Source organism: Pipistrellus kuhlii, unplaced genomic scaffold, assembly GCF_014108245.1.
Source record: "Pipistrellus kuhlii isolate mPipKuh1 unplaced genomic scaffold, mPipKuh1.p scaffold_m20_p_9, whole genome shotgun sequence".
Classification (NCBI taxonomy): Eukaryota; Metazoa; Chordata; class Mammalia; order Chiroptera; family Vespertilionidae; genus Pipistrellus; species Pipistrellus kuhlii.
This window is the reverse complement of record NW_023425595.1, coordinates 17,833,254-17,843,551: the sequence shown is the minus strand read 5'-3', so window position 1 is coordinate 17,843,551 and position 10,298 is coordinate 17,833,254. Positions and strand designations below refer to the sequence as shown.

General features: G+C 36.2%; 1 non-coding gene across 1 annotated transcript; it reads right to left on the bottom strand.

Moving 5' to 3' along the window:
- Positions 1-4,731: 4,731 nt before the first annotated feature.
- On the bottom strand, positions 4,732-4,835 carry LOC118713885. The gene has a single exon (XR_004986431.1). It is a non-coding gene; the product is annotated as a U6 spliceosomal RNA (small nuclear RNA).
- Positions 4,836-10,298: the final 5,463 nt, after the last annotated feature.

Genomic DNA, 10,298 nt, shown 5'->3' with positions numbered 1-10,298 from the left:
ATTTGAGTCCCAGGATTAGAAACTCCCTGAGCTAAAGTATTGTGGGGGCCCCGACCAGAGTACTCCTGAGCTTCAAGGCCTCCTGGCCCTGCACATGCGTGCAGCCGGGGACACAGCAGCGATATAGGTGAAAGGCCCCTTTGCCCTACTACGCCGAGGACATAGCAGTAGCTATATAGGTACTGCGCAAGCGCACCCTTATGTAACCTGTTTATGCTAATGTAGTTCCAGAGTCCCTAATCACTAATTGGCACCAGCTTCTTTTGTTTGAGCGCATGTCATAAATTGCCACTTTGGCTGCTTTGTTCATAATAAAGCACGTCCCACCTACCTGCTATCTATCACCCGTGAGTTTTTCCAGTTCTCTGCACCCAGAGGGGCCAAGTCCCTGGCTGAGGAACTTGCCCCTAACAAGTATGTATCATGAACATACTTTTTAATTGTTGTAACGTGCATAGATACTTTTAAAATCAGGTGTTAATTTTACAAATATGCCTATTACATTCATTATACAATACCTGAATTATAAAAAGTGGTATATTTAACATATATCAGGTAAGTTCCTTGTATGTCACTTCGATATGTAAAGTATCTTAAATATACAAAGTAAGTTACCCATAACTGGTATGTGTAATAATAATATAAACACTTGTGAGGACACTGTCTAACTTTAAGGTTGACTGTCTAACTTTAAGGTTGTTGTTTTTATTCTTTCTGATGTTTTATCTTTGGATACAGATTCCTCCATTTCTTCATTTTGCTGCGTGCCTGTGTTCATTTCTGTGCATTCGTTAAAACAGCCTTATCTTCTAGTCTTGAAGGAGTGGCATCAGGTAGATGACTCTTATTATCCAACCCGGCCATACCTCTTGCTTGTGTCTCAAAACTTGGTGATAGTTGGAGCAGACCATTGTATTGTTATGGCTCCTAATAGGTGATGCTGTGCCATAACCCTCAACTGTCTCCAAAAGGCTAAGGTCTCATTTAGCCCCCAGATTTAGGCTGATTGGAAGCCAGACCCTCAGACAGCAGATTTTAAAATACAAAAATGTATACATTCAGTCATAAGGGACCACAAGAGTAACAAAGGACCTCCCCATACCTCCAGGTGATGTAGAAGTGTGCCCTTTGTAAAAACCAGAGCAGCAGACAGACATAAAACACCTTTACACACTACCCTCAGGGAGATAGTGGTGCTCAGGAGCCCGCAGAGGGGGAAGGAGGGGAAAAGTGGCAACTGCCCCTCTCTGCCCTGGAGGGCATCTCCTGTGTCCCAAATGTGGGTCACATCAGATGCCTGCTATCAGACCAGCACTCAGAGCAGCCGACTCTCTCCCGCACAAAACCTGGCACACCTGAGTCTCGCCCTGATCCCTCTAAGAGCCTCTCCTCATGTTACTATGGTTCTGTAGGCCTCCTCCCCACAAGCCCTGGGTTTTTCCAAAGCTAGATGTTTTGGGAGCTTGTTTCTCAAGTGCAGGTTTATAAAGTTGGGGATGCTTGATGTGGGATTCAAATCTTTAGCTATTTCAGGAGAAGCTCTGCTTTCGAGTTCCCCTCAAGGAGAATCACTGGGGGTAAGGTGGGGGGGACGTGACAGCGAAAATGGGTCTCAGCCTCTCCCTGCTTCCATGTGGGCCTCCTCTCCTCCTCATGATGTGTAGGCATTGCTCAGCCAGTTTTTATTAGTAGCTTTTTGCACAGGAAGCTGTTCTACAGGAAACTGAAGATGCTGGGTGTTCTTGGGAGAAGGTGAGTTCTGGTTCCTCTGATGTCACCATCTTGAACCATAATTTATCTAACGTAAAAAATAATATTCTTCCAATATTCCTCTTGATCCTGTCCTATCCTCCTGTTTTCCTGATTTATGAAGTAGGTATATGAAGTAGCTATTATCTTGAATTTTGCCTTTATAATTTTTTATCATTTTTAGACTATTTAAAAGAGATTTATTGCTCTCATATGTCCATGAAAACAGATTATCAAATAAGTTTGCTCACTTAAAAATATTCATAGAAATTGTTTATATTGTCTGTATCTGTTTGTCTTGTTTTGATTATTTAACATTACCCAACAAAATATTGAGATTATTCCTCGTGTGTGTGTGTTTGTGTGTGTGGTGTAATACTCAAATGGAACCTGGCCACAGCAACTTCATACAATATTTGCCAGCTGGGAAAAAATTTCATGAATTACATTTTTAAAAATTAAGCCAAATGAAGGTATATTAAAACATTTTTGTTGCTGCTTTCTCTGTTCATGATCTATTCTGTAGCCTGAAATTTGTAATTGTAAATATTAATTTTAAATATAGCATCTCTCCCTTCTCAGTCTCAACTCTAATGTCATAATCTACTCACAGGTATTTTTAAAAGTAATTCTGACCATGGCCTAATAGCAAAATAATAATAATACAAAATTTGAATTTAAAATGAAAAAACATGAATGTCTATGAGAGATGGGGAGGGAGAGTTTTCAGGTAAATGATTTTAAAGATACTATCCTAATTTAGAAATGTTATATTTAATTTCTGTAATTTATGTCAGTAATTTTATTTCTTTCAAATTTTAGAATAATTTTATTTTATCACATGCATTCTGTATGTACATAGATGAAGACAAGAGTTTAGACAATTAATACACTGATTCAAAAAGTGTTTCTAAAACACACATACACACACACACACACACACATTGTTGTACACTAATAGTTACTAATATCCAGGTTTTGTTTGCACAATGCTACACTAACTTAATTCCATTTCTTTTTTAAAATTTATTGATTAAGGTATCACATATTTGTCCTCATCTCCCTATTCCCATCCCAAACCCCTCCTCATACATGCCCCACCCCCCTGTTGTCCATGACCACTGGTTAAGCTTATATGCATGCACACAAGTCCTTAGGTTGACATCTCCCCCTTAACCCCATCCTCTGCTGCCTTACCTCTGAGGTTTGACAGTCTGATCTATGCTTCCCTGTCTCCGGGTCTGTTTTTGTTCATCAGTTTATGTTGTTCATTATTTTCCCTAGATGAGTGAGATCACGTGATACTAGAAATATACTTATAAGAACTGAAAATTAGATAAGCAATAATGGTTTTACTGAGAGTCAAATGAATCAGTCTGTAGTGAGTTTCTTTCTGGGCCAACAGTTCTTTTGAGTCCCAATTTCAATGTCGAACTGTTATGTGTACATGTCAGCCATGATATTTTCAGTTCTGGATGGTGGACAAATGGTGGTTGTATGTGGTTTTAACTACTCCATAAAAACCCACTCAATATTAAGATTGCCTTTAGGTGTTGGATATTGTTCTAAGAGCAGGGAGTAAGCAAAAGCAAAGAAAACAGAGGGACTGGCTGGCTTTGTTAAAAACTAAGCAGATGCTGCTCTATCTGGTTTTCACTAGGACTACACATTTTTACATTTATATTACCTAAAAATTGAAACCGAATACTCTAAATTAGGTCTGCAGCCCTGAAACATCAGTACGGCAAGCAAACTCTTACATTGGCACTCCTTACACTTATATTCTTGAAAAGATGGTTTATAAGCAAAGAGTTTGCTCTGTTGGGACAGAGGGTCATGTTCTATCGATATAATAATGGAAGCCTGCTTGCTCTGGGTGGAATGTATGCAACTCTGCTCTGATTCTGAGTAATTCAGCTCAGAGTTCAAAATTGAATACCACCAACTAACCTTTAAAAATGTTACAATTAACCAGGATGACCCTCTTTTGATTTGCCTAATTATATTAAAGCTCTTTGCACACCTTGTTTACTAGTAGATATAATTTAATTATTGTTCAGTGTCCTGTGCAGGGCAAACACATGCAGTTTTGAATGACTGCAGTGTGCTTTACCATGTAGTTTTCTATCCAGATTTCTCATAATTTTCTAATTTTCTGAGCTCTTTCTCTTTTACTAGACATTAAAGTTATCTTAAACTTGTGTTCTCTCTAATGCCAAGGATTAGAGAAATTTATTAATTTTAATTAATAAATTTAAAAAAATTTTAAAAAGTGCTACTGACTACAAAACTACAAATAAAAAGGAGACTCTGTATTAAAGTTTGCCAATAACAGGCCAGTAAGTGTTTGGAGGCACTAATTATTTAAGACCCAATAATAAGGGTAAATATGTAACATAATCTTTTTCAACAGAGCCAGTCCAATCCTGGGTTTAGCCGACAAAGGGATTACCTTTATAGCTAATCGGGCCAGCTCAGAGTAGGAGAACATGATAAAGATCATTTCCATTCTTAGGCCATCAGGGGTTTGTAAGATTCAAGATACTGTTATAGATACTCTAAAAAAAGAGGACTGAAGTTCTGGAAAATGATTCCAAGTAAACTGCTTGGACCAACTTCTCCAGTTACTAATATTTATTTTCAAGATCTATTTTTAAATGCTTACTATTAATAGTACTGCTACCATCAACCACTATTGCTAACATTATTGTAAGATGATTTATTTTTCAAGGTCTTAATATGTGCCAACCACCACAATACTCATGTCTCATATTCTATTTTTCATAATCTGCAGAACTAATTTAAAATTAGATATTATAATTCCAACTTTTACAGGAAAGAAACAATCAGATTATTTACTTTGTGTAATTGACTTTATTCTAGTTTTAACTCAAATGGTACCTACTATAATTTAGGTCAGTAATTTTATTTCTTTCATGATATTTATTTCATATCATGGTATCAACTTTCCCAATAATTTTTTAAAATATGGAACACTTCACGAATTTGGGTGTCATCCATGTGCAGGGGCCATGCTAATCTTTGTATTGTTCCAATTTTAGTATATGTGCTGCTAAAGCAAGCACAACTTTCCCAATAATTAAAGTCTTGCTTTAGAGTAAATTTAGAATTCCTGATGTGATATAATTGCCACCAGCATTTATGTCTACTAACAGTCACATAATCTGGGTGGATTTTATTCTTGGAAGGGAATGCATGCTCCCTTTGAGATTCACTAGATTGTAAAAATTAAGATTAGACAATGCTAGATTCACTGAGAGTATATTAGTCTACCCATCAGTACATCAACCACAGTAATTCTTGAACTCTCCAGGTTTGAAGCTGAATTCACCTACTGGGAAGAATTATATTAAATAATATTTTTAAAATCGCTTTGATATGCTTTAATTATAACATCAATAGCAATGGAATAGATCATGGTATTGTCAAAATAGATAACATAAGTGTAGGTTACATTAAAAGATATCCCATTTCTAGACCTCAGAATGTTTTGAATTTACTATAGTTTGCAGAAACCATATAGGTAAATAGATTAACTTAATTATGAATTAATTAGTTTTACAAATATTGAGCATCTACTATGTATCTTATAACACTGGGAACAACATGCAGTTGCAAATGCTATATGTTGGAGAGAACAATTATTAATATAATAGATTGATGAAACTGTCCAAACAAATAACATTTAATTTTCTATTCAATCTGGATATATAATGATCACCAAATAGTCTATAAATGTTGTACTTGTCTGTGGATTTTTTAAATTCTTAGGAGAAAGTATCACTTGTGTCTGACACACTAATTTTGTGCAGTCATTTGTTTCGTAACAGAATCCATAAGACTTATCAAAGTTCTTCTGCCACTGATTTGCTGGCTTAGAAGTTCTTAATTTATTCAAAAGGTAGAATTTAAGTCTGATTGCCCATTTTTCAAGCTCAGGCTATGCATTGAAGTCATAACCACTTGTTCAGCTTCTGTAAGTTATTTATAGAATCGTCTACGGAATCTGGATAAAGTTTTATAAGTCTTGGTGATCTCTGAGTTTTTTCATATTATTATCCTGTCCCATCTGCTCTTGTAAATGTATTCCCTGAGGTATCGACTCATAACATCAATCTAGCTATTTGGGCTTGACCACACTCTTATTTTTACTTCTACCCCCCTCCAATAATTGCCATATTAAAAAAAAACAACTATTATCAAAATCCATTTCAAATCCCGTTCTTTACCTGCCTCCTGAATGCTCAGACTTTCTTGGATTGTACTGAGGCGAGGCATCTGAGACCCTTCATGACCTGGCTCTCTCATAACATTGTAGTCTCACTTTTTGGCATTTTCCTGTGACTTCTTCAAAATATGTCCCCTTCCCCAAATCATTTCTAACCACAGTTTGGACTTCTCTTTACTTGACATTAATTTTCTCATCTCCATAACTCCACTGACGTTTCTATTTGCTCAGGCTCTGTTTTATGACTTCCAACCCATGCCTTAAGCCCAAGCACCCTGGCATAGATGCCAACTCTGATAGGACTTTTTCTCACCTAAGTGGTAATATATGTGTTCATTTATTACTATAGTAATTGTAAAGCATAGTTTTTGTTTGTTTTTACTTTGTCCACTTTTATGATACAAATTGCCCCTGTCTGTGATTCTACAATACTTAAAGGAGGGACTTGTATATATCTAACACTCAGTAAATATCACACAAGTGAACTAGATTTTACAAACAAGATGCCATGATTTCTTCAACCATAAATTTTCTCCAGTAATTAAATGTGTGATTAATTTAAATTTAACAGCTATTACATAAAAGCAACAAACATGTGCTCTAGTTTTCTCCACATAACCTCCTTTTCCTATTTTTAATTTGTATGCCAGAGTGAAAAATCTTTATTTTGTAGAGTGTTTTACTACAGAAATCTGTTTTAAACAATAATAAAACAACTTTCAGATTACTCCATTGCTTAGAAGTGCTTACACTCAAGGGTAAGACATTATTTAAGAATCTCAATGATAAATATGTGAAGGGAAACTTTAGTTCCAGGAAGGTAATCTAAATCAGATCAATGGATAGAATCACACTAAATGCCATAAAAATTTTATGGGCTTAAATTTACATTTCAAATGTGCAAAGTAATGTTAAATTGTATTTTGCCAAAGCACTCTAGATAAAATACCAAAGAAATGTGGGACAATTTTGAGCTCCAGGAATATTATGAATTTATATTTCCTTGTTTATATGCATGTATCACAGCAGAGAGCTATAATTGGTTTGACGCCACAGTCCACATACCCTCGGCAAATGGTGTTTGAATTTTGAGGCTAGAGGGGGCAGCTACTCTTGCATTCCCTTAAATCCACCGCAAACCTGTTTTCCCTCATATAAAAAAATTTGATTCTTTCACTCTCTGGATAACATTTGCTAAATGCTTCTTAAGACATCATTGAAAATGGCTTATGTATTTTATAAAACCTTTCAAAAACTGGTTCTTGAAAATAATATCCTAGCCCTCCATACTTCACGTCTCTACCCCTATTTACTGCTGTACTAACCACAACCCATATTCACCAATAACTCCTCATCTGAACCAGTGCAATCACAACCTAAAGCTTAAAAGGTGGAGGGGAATGCCTCGTTCACTTAACTCTTGTTAAAGAATGTTAGAGGAGGAGAATGAGTGGACCTGGCTATCACATACAAAAATATAATTCTACATATTAGCCATTAGAAACTTAGTGGGAGCGATGAGACTAAAGATTTTAAATGACATTGTTTTCTTGGTTTTCATAGGTATCTTTTCTAAGATTTCTCAAACCTCACCTCTTCAGCTTATTATGTCTTCGCTATATTCAAATTGCATGATAACTTATATGTATCACTGGTGACATATATTATCTCTGTTTACTTGATTCTTGAAAACCCATTACATTTTTTAAATTAATGGATCTATTGAAATATAATTATCTCATGATACAATTCACCTATTTAAAATATATAATTTTAAAAATATATTTTATTGATTTTTACAGAGAGGAAGGGAGAGAAATGTAGAACTAGAAACATCGATGAGAGAGAAACATCGACCAGCTGCCTCCTGCACACACCCCCCTCTCCCCCCGGGGATCTGCCCCCAACCAAGGTACATGCCCTTGACCAGAATTGAACCTGGGGCTTTTCAGTCCACAGGCGGACACTCTATTCACTGAGCAAACCGGTTTCAGCTAAAATATATAATTAATGATGTTTAGTATATTCACAAAATTGTGCAACCATCAACCCAATCTAATCTTATAAACTTTTTGGTACTATATTCATTATCAGTCACTACATATCTACTTCTAATACTTTTCCTACCTAGTCTAAGGCAACACTAATCAACTTTTTATATTTTTAAAATACTTATCTATTCTATTTTATTTTTTATTGTTTAAAGTATTGCATATAGAATTACATATTAATTTAAAGACCCAAATTTCTCCTCTGTAATCTGACATTTTGAGGTTTCAAGATCCCAAGTTTACACTGATAGGGTTAAGGACTCCATTCCAAACACAAATCACTTCTGCCTTGGTTAGGCTACCTTTAACCTGCTGGGTGATAGTGTTAACTGTGTCATTCGCTCATTTTATCCATCCCAGCAAGGCTCACTCATGTTCTCCTAAACATGAGCAAACTAGTTGAACCAGTTAATAATGGTGGATTTTGAAATCAAAGAAAACAATAATTTCAAGAGAAATATCAACAGTGCTTTATTCAAAACTAGAGGTCCATTGTATGAAGAGACTCATGCAATAGGCCTTCCCTCCCTTGGCTTTCAGCACTGGTTTTCCTCTGGCACCGGGAACAGGCCTTCACTCTGGCTAGAGTCTGCCAACTTCATCTTCGCTGCAGACTCCAGCTGGAGTCTGCCTTCTTGTCTTCACTGCAGAATGCTGTCTTCCACTTTGCTGCAGACTCGAGTCTGCAATCTTGTCTTCACTGCTACACTTCACTCCTGTAGATCCCTTTGCTACCCACTGTCCCTCTCATAGCAGGCATCCTGCCTTGCCCAGCCACTCCACACCTGGAGCATCAGGACAGCTACCATATTTGGCCTTCTAATTTGCATACTCACTCTGATTGGCTGTGGGCATAGCAGAGGTATGGTCAATTTACATGTTTGTCTATTATTAGGTAAGATAATGTCCATCACTAGCTACACATTTCCCCCATCTTTCAAGTAATTTTTGGATACCGTCCCAATAGAACTTTTCTTGTTTTGAGGCAAACCATTCAGAGAACCAATTTTCCACTTCTTTATATATTTTGAAGTGCTGATCAGAAAGTGCATGTGCCATTGATCTGAACAAGTGGTAATTGAAGCAGCAAGGTCTGGTGAATACAGCAGGTGGGTTAATAACTTCCCAGGCAAGATCTGTTAACATGTCTTTAACTAGTTTTGAAGTGTGTGACGGTGCATTATCATGAAGCAAAATTACTTTTCCGTGTCTCCTGGAATGTTCTGGTCATTTCAAGATCAAAGGGTTATTCAAATTGAGTATTTGTTGTCAGTAGTGATCAGTATAAATGGTTTCACCTGGTTTTAGGAGCTCATAATATGCCACACCCTCCTAATAGCACCATACTCAGAGTATTGTCTTCTTTCTGAAGCGATTTGGCCTTGCAGTTGATGTTGATGGTTGACCTGGATCAACTCAGGATTTTGTACGTTTGGGATTCTCAAAATAAATCCACTTTTCATCGCCAGTCACAATTCAATGCAAAAATAAACTTTCTTTTGTGCCATTGAAGCAACATTTTACTGGTGACTTTTGGTTTTCCATTTGTCTTTCGTTCAGTTGATGTGACACCCATTTTCCTTCCTTTAAAATGTTTCCCATTTTTTGTAAAGGATTGGAAATTGTGGCTGAACAACACTTAATCTTTCTGAAAGTTGTTTCTAAGTTGAACACACATCCTCATCCAATAATGCTTGTAATTGTTGGTCTTCAAACTTTTTTGGTTGACCTGGACATTCTTTGTCTTTCATATCGAAATCATAATTTTTAAAGTGTTTAAACCAGCATTCATAAGTATCTTGAGATGGAGCATGTACACCATAAGCTTCCCAAAGTATATAATAACTTTTTCTTCAAAAGTAATGAATTAAAACTTCCTGCAAATGCTCTTTTTATGTCACGAAATCCAATCTTTTTTAAGAGTAAAAATATTTATGATGTTAACACCTTCAGCAAATTTGACATATGAAGTTTTGAAGCTTTCTGTCAATACAACAAAATTGCATACATATCAAATCACATATATATCAACATATGTATAACTCCATCTATTGGGAAAAATCCACATTATTAACTGGTCCCTACCTAGTGTATGCATTTAAGCAGCCTCAAGCAAACATTTTGTCATTAAGCAAACAAGTGTCCTCAGCTTTGGGTAGTAATTTTCAGGTTGGCAACTGTATTGAGACAAAGATACTTTCATCTGTGATCTCTGGGAGTGATTGGTGGAAACTAATATCCTTCATATC